Source organism: Phoca vitulina, unplaced genomic scaffold (genome assembly GCF_004348235.1).
Source record: "Phoca vitulina isolate PV1807 unplaced genomic scaffold, GSC_HSeal_1.0 scaffold13, whole genome shotgun sequence".
Lineage (NCBI taxonomy): Eukaryota > Metazoa > Chordata > Mammalia > Carnivora > Phocidae > Phoca > Phoca vitulina.
The window spans coordinates 30,369,698-30,384,780 of record NW_022589716.1 but is presented as its reverse complement, the minus strand read 5'-3'; the positions used below and the strand labels follow the sequence as shown (position 1 = coordinate 30,384,780).

The following is a 15,083-nucleotide window of genomic DNA, read 5'->3' as shown; positions in this document are numbered from 1 at the left end:
CGTTCAGTTTGATGGGTTTTGACAAATCTAGCACCCCCAAATTATTCTCTTGGTTTTTCTATTCAATTCCACACTCCCCCCTAAACTATTACTGTCCTAATTTCTATCACTATCATCCTCTTCTTGGACTTAAAATAAATGAAATCCTACAGCATATAATTATTTATGTATGGCTTCTTTTGTTCAAAATTGTGTGGGCTTTTTTAAAGATTTTAGTTTATTTGCTTATTTATTTACTTAGAAAGAGAGAGCACAAACAGGGGGAGGTGCAGAGGGAGAGAGAGAGAGAATCTCAAGCAGACTCCCTGCTGAGTGCAGAGCTGGATGCTGGGCTCAAACTCGACCCTGAGATCATGACCTGAGCCGAAATCAAGATTCAGGTTCTTAACTGACTGAGCCACCCAACTGTCCCCAAAGTTGTGTGTTTAACACTGTGTTTATAAGATTCATCATGACATGGCATGTATCAGTACTGTTCATTTCCTTTTTATTGTCAAGAAGTAGTCCACTGTATGAGTATACTACAAGTTGTTTACTCCATTCTCCTGTTGATGAGCATCTGAGTTGTCTCAAATCAGAGGATATTCTGATGACGCTGTGAAAAACATTTTTATAAATCTTTTTGTGGACGTATGTTTTTATTTATCTTGTGTAAATACTTAAAATGGAATCCTGGGTTGTGGGATAAAATGTATGTTTAACTTTATAAGAAACTGCAAAACAGTGATTCAAAGTATTTGTACAATTTTACAATCCCACCAGCATTTATGAAAGTTACAGTTGCTCCACCACCTTGCCAGCAATTATCATTGTCACTCTTAACCGTTTTCCATTCTAGTGGGTGTAAAATTGTATATAATTGTGCTTTTCTTAATTTATTTTATTGTATGACAGTTGATTTATCATTGTGGTTTTCATTAATATTTCTCTGATGATTAGTATAGAGTTTTTTTTTTACATATTTGTGCTTATTGGTTATTCTTTCATAAAAACATTTATTATTTATTTAATAGATCACCATCTTTGTCCCCCTCCCTCCTTACAATTGGGCTTTCATCTTATTTCCATGCTGAGTAATAGAACAATGGCAAAACTAATCAGAATAAGGTACTTCAAAAAGGGAAGCTAAAGCAGTGTATTTTAACAGGCAAAATATAAATACATGCATTCTAGAATGCACAATGGTTTAGTTACTAAAAACTTCAAATGGGATCTTGAAGGATGTAGGCAAATCCAAGGTGTGGTGGAGATGAGCTAAGATGCTGTGCAACTGTTGAAGGGCTCTTGGCGCTGCAGCCCTTGGCCACTACCTGAATCCTGACATGGGGGAAGATTTTAGCTAAGCCCATGTAGAGATGCAGTTAAGTGCTAAGTTGACTTAGGGGCTGTGCACAGGAACCAAAAGGCAGAAAAATACTCAACATTGCTGACAGCATCCACCCCAGGAAGCACTTTACTTTCCAGGAGCTCTAAACTGGCATAACTCCCAGGGCTCATATGGCTGACGGTATCCTTTGTGTTCCATTTGGCACAGCAAGGGACAGTGTCCCCACCACCTATGTGGTGATGCAGCCCCTGAAAGTGGCTTTCACCACCTCATCAATGAGGGCTTTGGTTCCTTGGGCAAAAGCTTCCCGATCAAATATGTCCACAGGTCCATTCCACGTAAGCTGCTTAGTCCAAGCAACTGCCTTAGGTACTTCTTGCTCCTCTCCGTACCACGGTCCAAGCCCATCCAGCCTGCAGGGATGCCCAAGAACACAGTGGCTTGGCCAATCTTGGCATTCTCACCAAACTTCTCAGCAGTGACAAAATCAACAGGTAAGGTAATCTTCACACCATTCTTCTTTGACGATCTTGGCACTCTCTTCATCATGCAGAGAAGCGCCAATCTCCATGTTGTTGAGCACCTTAAGGAAAGTAAAAGCCACTCCACCACCAATGACCATCTCATTGACTTTGTCCAGCACATTATCAATCAGCTGGATCTTGTGTGCAACTTTAGCTCCGCCCAGGATGGCCAGGAAGGGTTACTCTGAGCTCTCCAAGGCCTTGGCAAAGTAGTTCATCTCCTTTAACAAGAAACCTGCAGCTTTCTGTGGCAGACTGACTCCCACCATGGAGCTGTGGGCTTGGTGACCAGTGCCCAAAGCATCATTGCCATCGACATTCTCTAACTTGGAAAGTGAAGCTTGGAAGGCTTCTATTTTGGCTGGCTCAGATTTAACCCTCTTCTCAGGAGTATCTCTTTCCTTCCCTTCTTCCTCCCCACGAAAGCAAAGGTTCTCCAAGAATGAAACATCCTTGCTTAGCAGAGATTTGAGTTCTACAGTAACTGGCTCCAAAGAGATCTTGTCAGGCATGGGGACACCATCAGGCCAGCCCAGATGGCTTATAAGAACAACTAACTTGGCTCCATTGTTCAAGCAGATCTGATGGTTGGGATGGCAGCCTTGATTCTCTGGTTGTTTGTTATCTGGTTGTTCTCATAGGACCGTTGAAGTCCACTCTCATGATGACCTGCTTCCCCTTCATGTCCAGTTTGTCCAGAGGCAGCTTGTTAGAAAACAACATCTTGGCAATATAGCAGTGGTGAGGCTGAGATCTTAAACAGAAGCATTATTAGTCATATCTCCTTTTGCAAAGTATCTTTTCCAAAAAAAGTGCCCCCCCTTTTTTTTAAGATTTTATTTGTTTATTTGCTAGAGAGAGAGAGAGGGAGTGACAGTACAAGCAGGGGGAGTGGCAGGCAGAGGGAGAAGCAGGCTCCCCGCTGAGCAAGGAGCCCAATGTGGGACTCGATCCCAGGACCCTGGGATCATGACCTGAGCCGAAGGCAGACGCTTAACTGACTGAACCACCCAGGTGTCCCAAAATTTGCCCTTTTTATTGGGTTATTTGTCTTTATAAGATTGATTTGTGGAATTCTTTCTATATTCTAGATAAAATTCCTTTGTCAAATTTACACATTTTGTAAATATTTTTAGTCTGTGGCTTTCTTAATCATTTTCTTAATGATTTTTTTTGATAGAAGTTTTCTTTTTAATATTGATGAAGTGAAAATTATCAATTTTTATAATGACTGGTGCTTTTTATGTTTCATTCAATAAAGCTTTGCCTACTCAAGGTGACAAAAACAATTTCCTATGTTTTCCTCTAGAAGATTTAGGGTGATAGATTTTATATTTAGGCCTTTGATACATCTTGAAGTAATTTAACTTTGGTGTATGGAATGACATAGAATTGATCCAGCACTATTTGTTTAAAAAGACTTCATTTCTTCCGAATGGATTTAATTTAGCACCTTGGCTGAAAATAAGCTGACTCTCTAGAAATTTACATCTGTATCTATATCTAAATCTAGACTCTGTATTTGGTTCTACTGACATATTTGCTATTCCTTATACCAATGCTACAGTCTTAATTAATGTAGCTTTATAAAGGTTCTTAAAAGAAGGAATGTATATTTTTTCCATTTTGTTCATTGTAAAAATCCCCTTGTAATACCATTTTAATTTTAGAACAGTTCATAAATTTCCTCAAAAAGTCCTTCTGGGATTTTGACTGGGATTGAACTGAATCTGTAGACCTCTCGCTGCTTTTAAGATTTACTATTTAACTTTTGTTTTCAATAATTTATGACATACCACAGTATATATATATATATATTTTGTATCTATACTGCCTGGGTTTTATAGAACTTCTTCAATTTGGCCTTGAATTCACTGATTAGTTTTTAAAAATTCTCAGTCACAATCTTCGCAACTATTGCTTTTGCCTAAGTAACTCTCTTCTAATTCTAAGACCAGTTACATATTTTTTAGATGTTTATGCTATATTCTAATTGTCTGTTATGTTCTCAGGTTCTCCATATTTCTGGAGCTCCTTGCTTCAGTTTGGACATTTTCTTTTGACCTATCTTCTAACTCACTTACTCCTTCTTCAGCTACATCTAATCTGATGATTAAACTCAACCACTCAGTTTAATAAGATCTCAGCTACTGAAATCTTAACTTCAATTATTTTAAGTTCTAGAATTTCCAAATTTCAAATTTTCCTGTTCTCTGCTAAAATTTTCCATCTTGTCACTTAATTTCTGATTATATCAACTAATTTAAAAGTTATGTACTATAACTCTAATATGTGGTTATTCTCTTGATAAATCTCTGTTGCCTACTTTTTCTCTTGTGTGTTGGCCAATTCTTAACTTTTTGTGCTGATTACTTTGTATTGCTTAACAACATTATATATCATTAAGTAGCAAATTTATATCAATCAATTGAAGCTTTAGCTAATGGCATCTTTTTCCAGAGAGGGATTATTTCTGTTATTGCTGAGCATCACCATAATCCAGTCAGGAATTGAGGTGATTTTAAACTGGGCATCAGTTATGAGAACTGGTCTAGTTCCCATGCATGTAGAATATAATAACTTTAGATGTCAACTGAAAACTCAAGTATTTATAAGAACCATTAAACTCCACCTTTTTCCCAGCTACATGAAAGTGTCAATGTTTTGCTCAGTATCTTATCCTCTCACCAGTGCTTTAGCACTTATCATTATTTTTAATGGGAAAAGTAGCTCCAGACACTAAAATCATCTTTTGTGGTGTTCCTCATTTCCTGGTTCTTGGTTCTTTCAGTTCTGCATTGGTACTCTTTTTCCATTGGTAGTTTTTTGTGTGTCTTAAAATAGATATTTAAAAACATATTTTCCTAGCTTATTTAGTTGTTCTCAGCAAAAAGGCTGTTCTTAAGTGTCCTAGTTAGTCATTGCTAGAAAAAGAATTTCTTTATCATCTCTCTTTAAAAGTAGACTTTTTACAAGTTACTGAACCAGGTTTAAAAATATATATTAAAATATCATTCTCTTTGATAAATTTAGAAGAGGCAAGTTTTTCTTTATTTAGATTCAGTTAATTTACATCTGGAATCTTTAGTTGTGATATGTCAATTTTTAATTGGTAATTTTGGACATTGCTCGATGATAAGGAACATGTGACTCATAAGTGTAATTTACTGAGAATAAAAGAGGATGCTATGATTAAATGATGCTTGGGTTTACCCCCGAAATGTATATGCACAAAGTATACCCAAACCAGCATATCAAAGGCCGAAAAAACAGAACTGAAATTTAAACCACTACAGATCTTAGAGGTTGAACATAACTGGACTGATTCCCTCCTAAGACAAAACCATTCACATCCCCAAGAGGACTGTAATAGTGAACAGAATCTATAGGACATAACATCAACAGTGACCAGCATAAAACCCAAAATTAATTGACATGGAAAGACCTTAGAAATGTGACTCTCTTCCTTCCCTTCTTTCTTTCTTTCTTTCTTTCTTTCTTTCTTTCTTTCTTTCTTTCTTCCTTCCTTCCTTCCTTCCTTCCTTCCTTCCTTCCTTCCTTTCTAAGAAAGAGCATGAGTGTGTGTGAGCAGGGGGGAGAGTGGGCAGGGAGGGGCAGAGAGAAAGGGAGAGAGAATCTTAAGCAGGTTCCATGCCCAGTGTGGAGCCTGATGCAGGGCTTGATCTCACAACCTTGAGATCATGTCCTGAGCCAAAATCAAGAGTTTTGACTCAGGACAACTGAGCTATCCAGGCACCTCAAAATGTGACCCATTTTTAAGAAAAAAGACAATAGTTACAAAGCCCAAGATGACCCAGAATTTCAGATTATCATGACAAGGACTTAACAATAACTATTGTGGGATGCCTGGGTGGCTCAGTTGGTTAAACATCTGCCTCCAGCTCGGGTCATGATCATAGGGGCCTGGGATCAAGTCCCACATCAGACTCCCTGCTCAGGGGAGAGCCTGCTTCTCCCTCTGCCTGTCGCTCCCCCTGTTTGTGCTCAATCTCTCTCTCTCTCTGACAAATAAATAAATTTTTAAAAAAGTAACTATTGTAATTACTATTATGTGTTATAATTTTATAACAAATACATATGGAATAAATACAGAGACAGAAAATATCAGCATAGAAATAAAAATATAAAAAATAACTAAATGAAATTTTAAAACTGAAAAGTACAATATCCTAAATAAAAGGTTCACTAGATGGGCTCTATAACAGAATATATGTAACAGAGGAAGGTGTCTGCAAACTCAAAGATAGATAAAAATTATTCAAACTCAAGAAAACAGAAAAAAAAGATTGATTCAAAAATTAAATAAGACTTAGGCACAAACAAAACAATAGTAAAATATCTAAAGTAAGTGGTGTTGGATTTCCAGAAAGAGAAGATAAAAAGATTAGGGCACAAATGGATTTTAAAAAAACAACATTTGAAAATATCCTAAATTTGATGGGAAACATAAATTATAGAATCTAGAAGCTCAGTAAATTCTAAGAAAATGATGCATAGGTACATAATAATCAAACTGCAAAATCCAAAGATATTTCAAACAAAATTAAACACATTACAGGGAGAGGGATAACAATTTGAATACTATGGATTTTTCATCAAAATTTACCAAGAAGGGTCAGCATAATGACATTGGTAAAGTACTGACATGAAAAACAAAAACAGAATAACTTTCAACCTGGATTATATATCCAACAAAAATCCTTCAAGAATAAAAGATAAATAAGAGAATCAAGGAATCAATCTCAAATCAAAGAACAATGAAGACAATTTATTCCTAGCCAATCTAACCTACAAGAAAAAAATTAAGAAAGTTCTTCAGGATGAAGGAAACTGATACTGGAGGGAAAACTGAATCTTTAGGAATGAATGAAGAGATTGGGAAAACTATAACAAAATGCATTAAAAAAAATCCAACTGACTGATTTTATGGCTAGATGCAAGTATCAAAGCCTTAAATTAGATGTTTGTCCCTGATTATTGAGACAGGTCAAATGTGATATGTCACCCAGATGCTTCCTATTAAAACAAAAATACTCATTTCTCCAGTTGCCAGGACTTGGCTACTAAAGGCTCACTGGGGAGACCTGCTCAAGAAATGCCCTCATTCATGGGGAGGTGCTTCATCCACTTTGTGCCTCTTTCCCAGAGGCCACCCACATTCAATGACCAGTCTATGTTGGGGTGTAAAAGCCCATCTGCCTTTTCTCAGTTTGGGACAACCCTGAAAGGTCATTGTACTCCTTCAACTCTCCACAAAATCAGCTGACAGCCTTCGTTCTAACCACACCACAGTACAAACTTTTCCTCTACATGATCTTGTTTCATCACTCCCTTGTACATGTGGTTCCAAAGGGCCCTCCCCAACAAACTTAGTGCATGCAAATCCCTGTTTCCAGTCTGTTTCCTGGGTAACCCGACCTAAAAGAGTTTAACATATACAGAACCCTTGTAAAGCTGAATCCTTTGAAAAAACTGTGAAAGATGAGGGGGCGAAGAAAGAACAAACATCACAGTAATTTTCACTTGAAGATAATTATTTAGATTGTTTTTCTCAGTATGATTGGCTAAATAAAACACATTCATGGAACCCCGCTGAAAGGGAAATGATAGTGTTAAGACTTGCTTTCTATCTAAACTCCATCAACTCTAAGATCTTGCATGGGTTCAATCTACCACCAGTCTGCGATGCCAAAGATAAAATAAATAGAACACGATTAGAAAATGGAAAAAAATGAGAAAATGCTCTCTTAAGCCATAACGTGTGTAGAGAAATAGATGCTGAGTTATCATAAGGAGTCACAGCTATTCACTGGCATTCAGAGCAAATAGACCAAATCTTCTTTTAGAGGCAATGACAGATTCATGCTGGAAAAAAAAAAAAAATCTCAAATTCTTTCCTTAGGTCAAGCACATTAAAAAAAAAATCACATAAACACTCTCAATCACTCTAAAACGTTGAGGATTAAAGGTGTTTTGGTTGAGCTTTTTGCTTATCCTATTTCTACTGTTTGAAAAAAATTCCAGTCATTTTTTTAAAAAGATTTTATTTATTTGGGAGAGAGCACAAAAGCGGGGGGGGGGGGGGCAGGGGGAGAGGGACAAGCGGACTCCTCACTGAGCAGGGAGCCCAACATGGGACTCAATCCCAGGACCCTGAGATCATGACCTGAATCGAAGGCAGATGCTTAACTGACTGAGCCACCCCGGCTCTCCATTTCCTGTCATTCTTAATAATCCCTTTCATTATGGAGCTAGGGTTCAGAGTACACTATTATATATAGTATCTCATTTATATTTTTGTTATTACCCACACAGTATTTATTGTAGAATTATTGAAAAATACAGTGGTGCCTGGGTAGCTCAGTCGGTTAAGTGACCAACTCTTGATTTCAGCTCAGGTCCTGATCTCAGAGTAGTGAGACTGAGCCCCGGGTCAGGCTCCACATTGGGCATGGAATCTGCTTAAGATTCTCTCTCTCCCTCAGCCCCTCTCCATCCACCCCCATCTCTCTCTCTTAAAAACAAACAAACAAACAACAACAACCACAAGAAACCAAAATAGAGAAGCAGAAATTGGGTAACAGATTATAGGTAATCCTAAATACCAAGATAGACATTGCAGGAGTCATGCTTTATGTTGCCTTCCTAGTAGTCTTTCCTCCCAAAGAACATACTATTTTTCCTCCAGGAACCTCCAAGCCCTCCCTTCCCAAATGCAATATAAGTGTGGATATGACTTAATTTATCCTTTACTTAAAAAAGGTAAGGTGCTTGTCTCAGGCCTAAATAATCAAATCCCAAAACAATTGGTTCAGGGATAGTACATGCATCAGGACAGGACAATGAATGCCGGGGTACTGGAGGCAGCAATTAAGAAAGTTTTTTTATTTTTTTCTAGCTGGGAATGCTAACCTGGTGGGAAATATTTTTACATATGGCCATCTTGACCACCATATGCGGTGGTCCTTCCTGAAACTAAAGCTAACACAAACAAAAGCAAAATAAAGCTAAAACCTTAGAGCTCACAACATCTAAGCCTTTGAATGCATTTGTACCTGAATCTCTTTTGAACTTTTCTGTTTATGTAAGTTAATATATTCCCTTTTTTTCTTAAGCATACTTGAATTTTGTTTGCATTACTTACAACTGAAAGAGCTTCAATAATATATAACTGTTCATACTGCTGATTATTTTCTCCCGGCTATATTTAAATAGATGTACACAGTTTAATAGATAATAGGAAGACAACAAAATTGGGAAATATTTCATTTTCTATATATAAAACTATCCAACATAGCAGGCAAGATAAATATTATTAATCATATTTTACAGACAAATCAGGGAACAAGGGACAAAGTCAAATTTTGAACTGGAACCCATATCTTGTTAAGATTTGGTATTTTTTTTTTTAGAGATTTTATTTATTTGAGAGAGAGAGAGAGAGAGCAAGAGAGAGAGCAAGAGCAGGGGGGAGGGGCTGAGGGAGAGGCAGACTCCCTGCTTAGCAGGGAAGCCCGATGCCAATGCGGTCTCCATCCCAGGACTCTGAGATCATGACCTGAGCTGAAGGCAGCCGCTTAACTGATTGAGCCACCCAGGCACCCCCAACATTTGGTATCTTATGTATATATTATATATACATTATATACACACACACACACACACACACACAAACACATATATATGACATTGTGTATGTTATATATACATATATATATGAGATGACATTATGTATATTATATATACATTTTATATATAATATATATATATGACATGACATTGTTCTTCAACTCTCTCATCATCTTAATAATTTATTTCCTGGATATTAATAAAAATTAATTATTAGGTGAGAGTAAAAGTGAAGGAAGAAATTATGAGTTTATAAATACCTTCTCAATCCTCAAAATTAGAAATGTAGAAAATAATGATACTGAAAAGAGAATCAAGACCTGCGAGAGCGTGGATAAAGGTTTGAAAGCATCCATTCCTTCATTCAACATATGTGTGTCTCATGCCTTCTTGGTGCAAGGGCCTGTGTCAGAACTCTGGGGACTCACTGTGATCAGGCCCTAACTAGTCCCTGCCCTCATGGCATTACAGAAAGAAACAGAACACATCCAGGTGTGCACACAAGTGATATGAAAATTCCAACTCTGGCATGTACATTGTAGGGGAGATATTTTGGTGCTGAGTTCATAACAAGACGATTTGATGTAATGAGAAGAACTAAGGAATGTCTGTGAGGGTAATGATGCTTAAACTAAGTCCTGAGGATTAGCTGGCTTAAAAGGGAGGGGAAAATGGTCTAAATTGAGGCAACAGCATATGCAAAGATTCTGGGAAGGTGGGAGGGTGTATAAAGAATACATAAGACCATGAGATGCTCTGCAGGTCTCACCTAGTTAGAACAAATGGTACTATTGCTAAAGGTATGGCTGGGTTTTTTGTTTTTTGTTGTTTTTTTTTTTATTTTAACTGAGATTTATAAGATTAGGTATTGTTTGTTTAAAATGGACTTACTTCATTCTCCTAACACATAAGCAGACAAAGATTTTTTCCACACAAATTAGCTTTCTATTGTTTAAAAAACACACACATGGGGCGCCTGGGTGGCTCAGACGGTTAAGCGTCTGCCTTTGGCTCAGGTCATGATCCCAGGGTCCTGGGATCCAGCCCCGCATCAGCCTCCCTGCTAAGCAGGGAGCCTGCTTCTCCCTCTCCCTCTGCCTGCCGCTCCCCCTGCTTGTACACTCTCTCTTTCTGTCAAAAATAAAAATAAAATCTTTAAAAAAAAATAAAACACACACACACACACAAGGAGAAAGAGATTGTTGCAGAAGAATATAAATGAATTAACATTCTTTTTCTCTGCAATATGTAGCCTAACTTTCTCTTGCTTCAATTTAAGCTACTTTAAGATAATACCTTTTCTGTGCTAATCTTTCCTGGAATTATACAATTTAGAAGTGGAAGAGATCTTAAAAATATTCTAAAATAATCCTTTAGTTTTAAGGATGGAAAAACTAACCCCTCTCCCCCAATGTGATTTGTACAAGGGCACCCAGGGAAAACAGCACAAGTGATTAGTTATTTCTCAAAAAACAATTTTTGCCAAACCAAATCCCGATTTCTATATCCAACTATTATCCTGTCAATCTTTTAATCCTTTCACTGACTCTCCACTTTTCCTATATCTGTTAAGCTGTAGAGCTCAAAGTGTCTCACACAGCATCGAATGACAGCGTACTGAAATAAAAGACAGTAGGTTAGATTCCTGCAGTTTTTCACGTTATGTCCCTAAATTATTTGTGCCTGAATGTTGGCATGTGTTCGATATCGCTAACCTAATAATCCTATAAATTTTATACAGATATGTAAAATGCTCTGTCATAATATGACTATAATTGATTTTGTATATTAAGAGGTATAGGTTTCTCAAATAATCTATTTTTAATAGGAAAAACAGTCCAGTTCTTTTGAGAAGAAAACATAAATGAGATAGCAACAAAGAATTGATATTTGCAGCTACAGAGTGCAAACCATCTGTTACTGAAGTAATTATTGAAATATTTCTTTGACATAAGTTAAATATTTCAAAATAAATTGCCTAATAATGAATAGATTTATTGACAGCCTCAGAATTCACATTGGCTGTAAATTTATTCAACCATTTTCTCTTTTTTTTTTTAAAGATTTATTTATTTATTTTAGAGAGTGGGGCAGGGGCAGAGGGAGAGGGAGAGAGTCTCAAGCAGACTCCGTACTTATTGTGGACCCAGAGGCGGGGCTTGACCCCATAACCCTAAGATCACGACCTGAGCAGAAACCAAGAGTTGGGCGCTTAACCGACTGTGCCACCCAGGCACCCCTTCTCTTGCTCTTAAATCCTTTTCAAAATCAATTTTAAGGTTTAAATGTGCCTTGATTTTTATCTATCATCTTTCCTTTATTTTCGTTTTTTGATAATGGAATGGATGAAAAATTCTGAGCAATGATAAATGGAACCATCCTCCATCTATCATGAAATAATTATGTCCAGAAAAATATTGGTTCTGAATAAAGTGTCACATAAAAAGCAAGCAACTGCTTCTTCATCATTGTACAATTAATATATTTATATTAATTATATCAATTAATATATTTAATGTAATATAGGCATATAATAAAAATTAAAGAGTGTATAAAAATATATAATGAAAAGCAATCATTCTCCCAGTTCCACTATTTATACCATTATTTTTATTCTTTCATAACCTTGAACAATATTTTCACAGCTCATATTCTTGTGCCATCATCCCCAGTCAATATGACGGTTCTGATGAGGTAAGCCCTTCTATTTCATCTTCTTCCACTACTTTTCACCTTTTACATTTTCTCAAGTACCTGTTTGCATATTTTTAAGGTTAAAACTAAAATTACATTACATTCTATATTCATAATCTTTACCTGAGCTTTTATATAGATTTATTAATAAAGTTGAAAACCAACAAGCTGTATCAACATTATTATGACTGTCTTAAGTTCATTTAAGGATTTGCCAGATAGAGAATTTTCTACTTTACTTGTCCAATATTATGATCCCCAAGTAGCTCTGAGGATGATATTCCTACGTAAACAGAATTGCTTTTCTTATACTCCTTTACTTCAAACCATTCCACGGATCAGTTTGCTTCATATTTGCTTGGATAACGATCTTCCTACACAAAATTTGATTTTGCCTGGCCACTGTAATTGCCTTTTCTTTTTCTTCTTGACCAAAGAAACAAAACAATTACAAGCTTTGCCATAGCTCCAATTTATCATATATATATATATATATATATATATATATATATATGTATAGACAAAAATATCATATATTATATAAGTTCTTTTCCTGGAAATTTATAAATTACAAAGTGCTATAATCTGCTCTAATTTAAGATGAGAGTCACCTAGTCAAACACTATTAACCGAGAATTCATCTCTCCTAGGTTACACCCATATGTTCTGGATCTCATGAGCTTGGTTCGCTTGGTTTTCTTCCTCATTTTGCTAGTATATTTCAAGAAAATCCTATGATACAGAAATGATAAATGTTAAGAGTCTTGAATATTTTAAATGTTCCCAACTGACTGATATTTTCAGTGGGTACAGAATTCTAGATTCTATATAATTTTTTTTTTCTCAGAATTTTAAAGGCATTGCCTCATTAACTTTTATCATTCCATGTTCTGATACCTGTCTACTTTGTACGTATTCTATCTTGTCTTTTGGTATTTTTAACTTAATAGTTTTAGGATCTTCTTATCATTAATGGTATCACATGTGACTTGGTGTAGCTCTTTCCACATTCATCAATGAACCCTTTCATTTTAAAAACATAATTCCCTTCCTCTCTGGAAAATTTTCTTGTGCAAATTCTTTGATGATTTTCTCTTCTCTATTTTCTTAACTCTCCCTCTAGGGCCATAATTCAGATAATGAATGTCCTATAATGTTTCTCTGTTACCTCCCAAATAAGCTATCTACACTCAAATCCTTGTCTCAAGTTCTGGGTCTGGAGGAAACCAAATCAAGACACCACGCAACAAAAACAGACTTTAAATTACATATTAAAGTATATTAAAATAATAAATAAAAATTAGCCTTTTGGGCAAGTGAGAACAAAGTAATATATGTGTATGTTGAAGTAATGATTTCATTTCAGTTTTCATCTGAAACTGTACAGTTTCTTTCACTTTTCTGAAAATGATTATCAGAAATCAAAGGAAGAAGATGAAAACAACTGTACTACTTTTTTCAATTAAAAAAATAAAAAGTCAACCTATATTTTTCACAAACTTATTAAGAAGTTCTGCGTTCTGAGTGAAGAGAGAGGACTACAAATATAACAGAATTACCATTCTCTAATTCACTAAAAAAAAAAAAAAGAAATAGCACCAAAACAAAGATACAAACAAGTAAAAGGGGATAACCTAACAATATGCTTGAACAACTTGTAAACAAGGAAATTAAAAAAAAAAGTCTTTAACAGATAATATTGGTAATAGGAGATAAATCACTTGATTCCTAACACTGTTCATGCTTTAGCTCCTTTACTAATGAGTTAACAAAATGCCAAGACTACTCACTGTAATGCTTTCCAAAATCTGGAATGAAGCAACTGGGTAGACATCCATTTTATCTGTTCTTTTTGTACTGAGGAGTAATGGAATCTAAAGGTGAACATAAGGAAGATAACAAAGGGTGTAAGGGTGTAACTCAATCAACTAAAGGCTCCAGGGCTACATATCAGATGAGAAAAGATTCCAAAGCCCAAGGGTGGTCCCTCCATGAGAAAAATATCCAATTAGAGAGATGGAAATCTGCTTCAGGACTTCAACCAAAACTTCTACTGAGTTCTCTGACTCCCCTCATCTGTACATCCTTATCCTACCATCCCTTCTCAATCTGCAGGAACATGGTTAAGGTACACAATCCCCAACCCTCATCTCTAGCTTGGAGGTGAAGACAAACTAGATACTGGTGGAGAGGAGTCAAGATCCATTCACTCTAACTAAGAGCAAAAGAATTTACAGGCAGAATATCCTAAGCATAACCAAGATGAAAGAAACATGGCAATAATGCAAATATACTTTAAAGGAGAGAAAACATGAAGGAAAGAAAAAAAAGAAGGGAGAGAGGGAAGGAGGGATGGAGAAATAAAAAAGTAGGACATAACAGGAAAGCAAGTAATCAGATTCAGAAAAAATTAAAATCTCAAAGAATAGAATGAAATTCCTAACTGCCTCATAAAAGAGGATAAATAAGAACATGAATTTAATAAAACAGCATATAACAATAAAATAAATGACATTATGAGATGAAAATCATATTGCAGACCCCCCAAAAAAACATTGAAGGGCAAAATGGTGTCATCATTATAGAGCTAAACAATAAATTAAAAAATAGGAAGGAGCCAAATAGAAGTCACACTAAGAACTGAATTATTGGTATAAAAGGAACACTTAAGGTAAGGAAAGTGAATACAAATGAGAAAGTCAAAAGGGTTTACATTATCATGACATTATTTGATAGGAAACTAAAGAAACTAGCAAGGAGATGGAATTATATAAGAATTCTTTTTTCTTTCAACGAAGAAAAACTACAAATTTAATAACCTGTCATGTTTCAGAGAAAGTCGATGCAGATACTTCACTCTTAGAAATAGCTTAGTTAGTATCCCAAAG

General features: G+C 35.9%; 1 pseudogene; it reads right to left on the bottom strand.

The window, feature by feature from the left end:
* Positions 1-1,368: 1,368 nt before the first annotated feature.
* On the bottom strand, positions 1,369-2,574 carry LOC116636965 (annotated as a pseudogene).
* Positions 2,575-15,083: the final 12,509 nt, after the last annotated feature.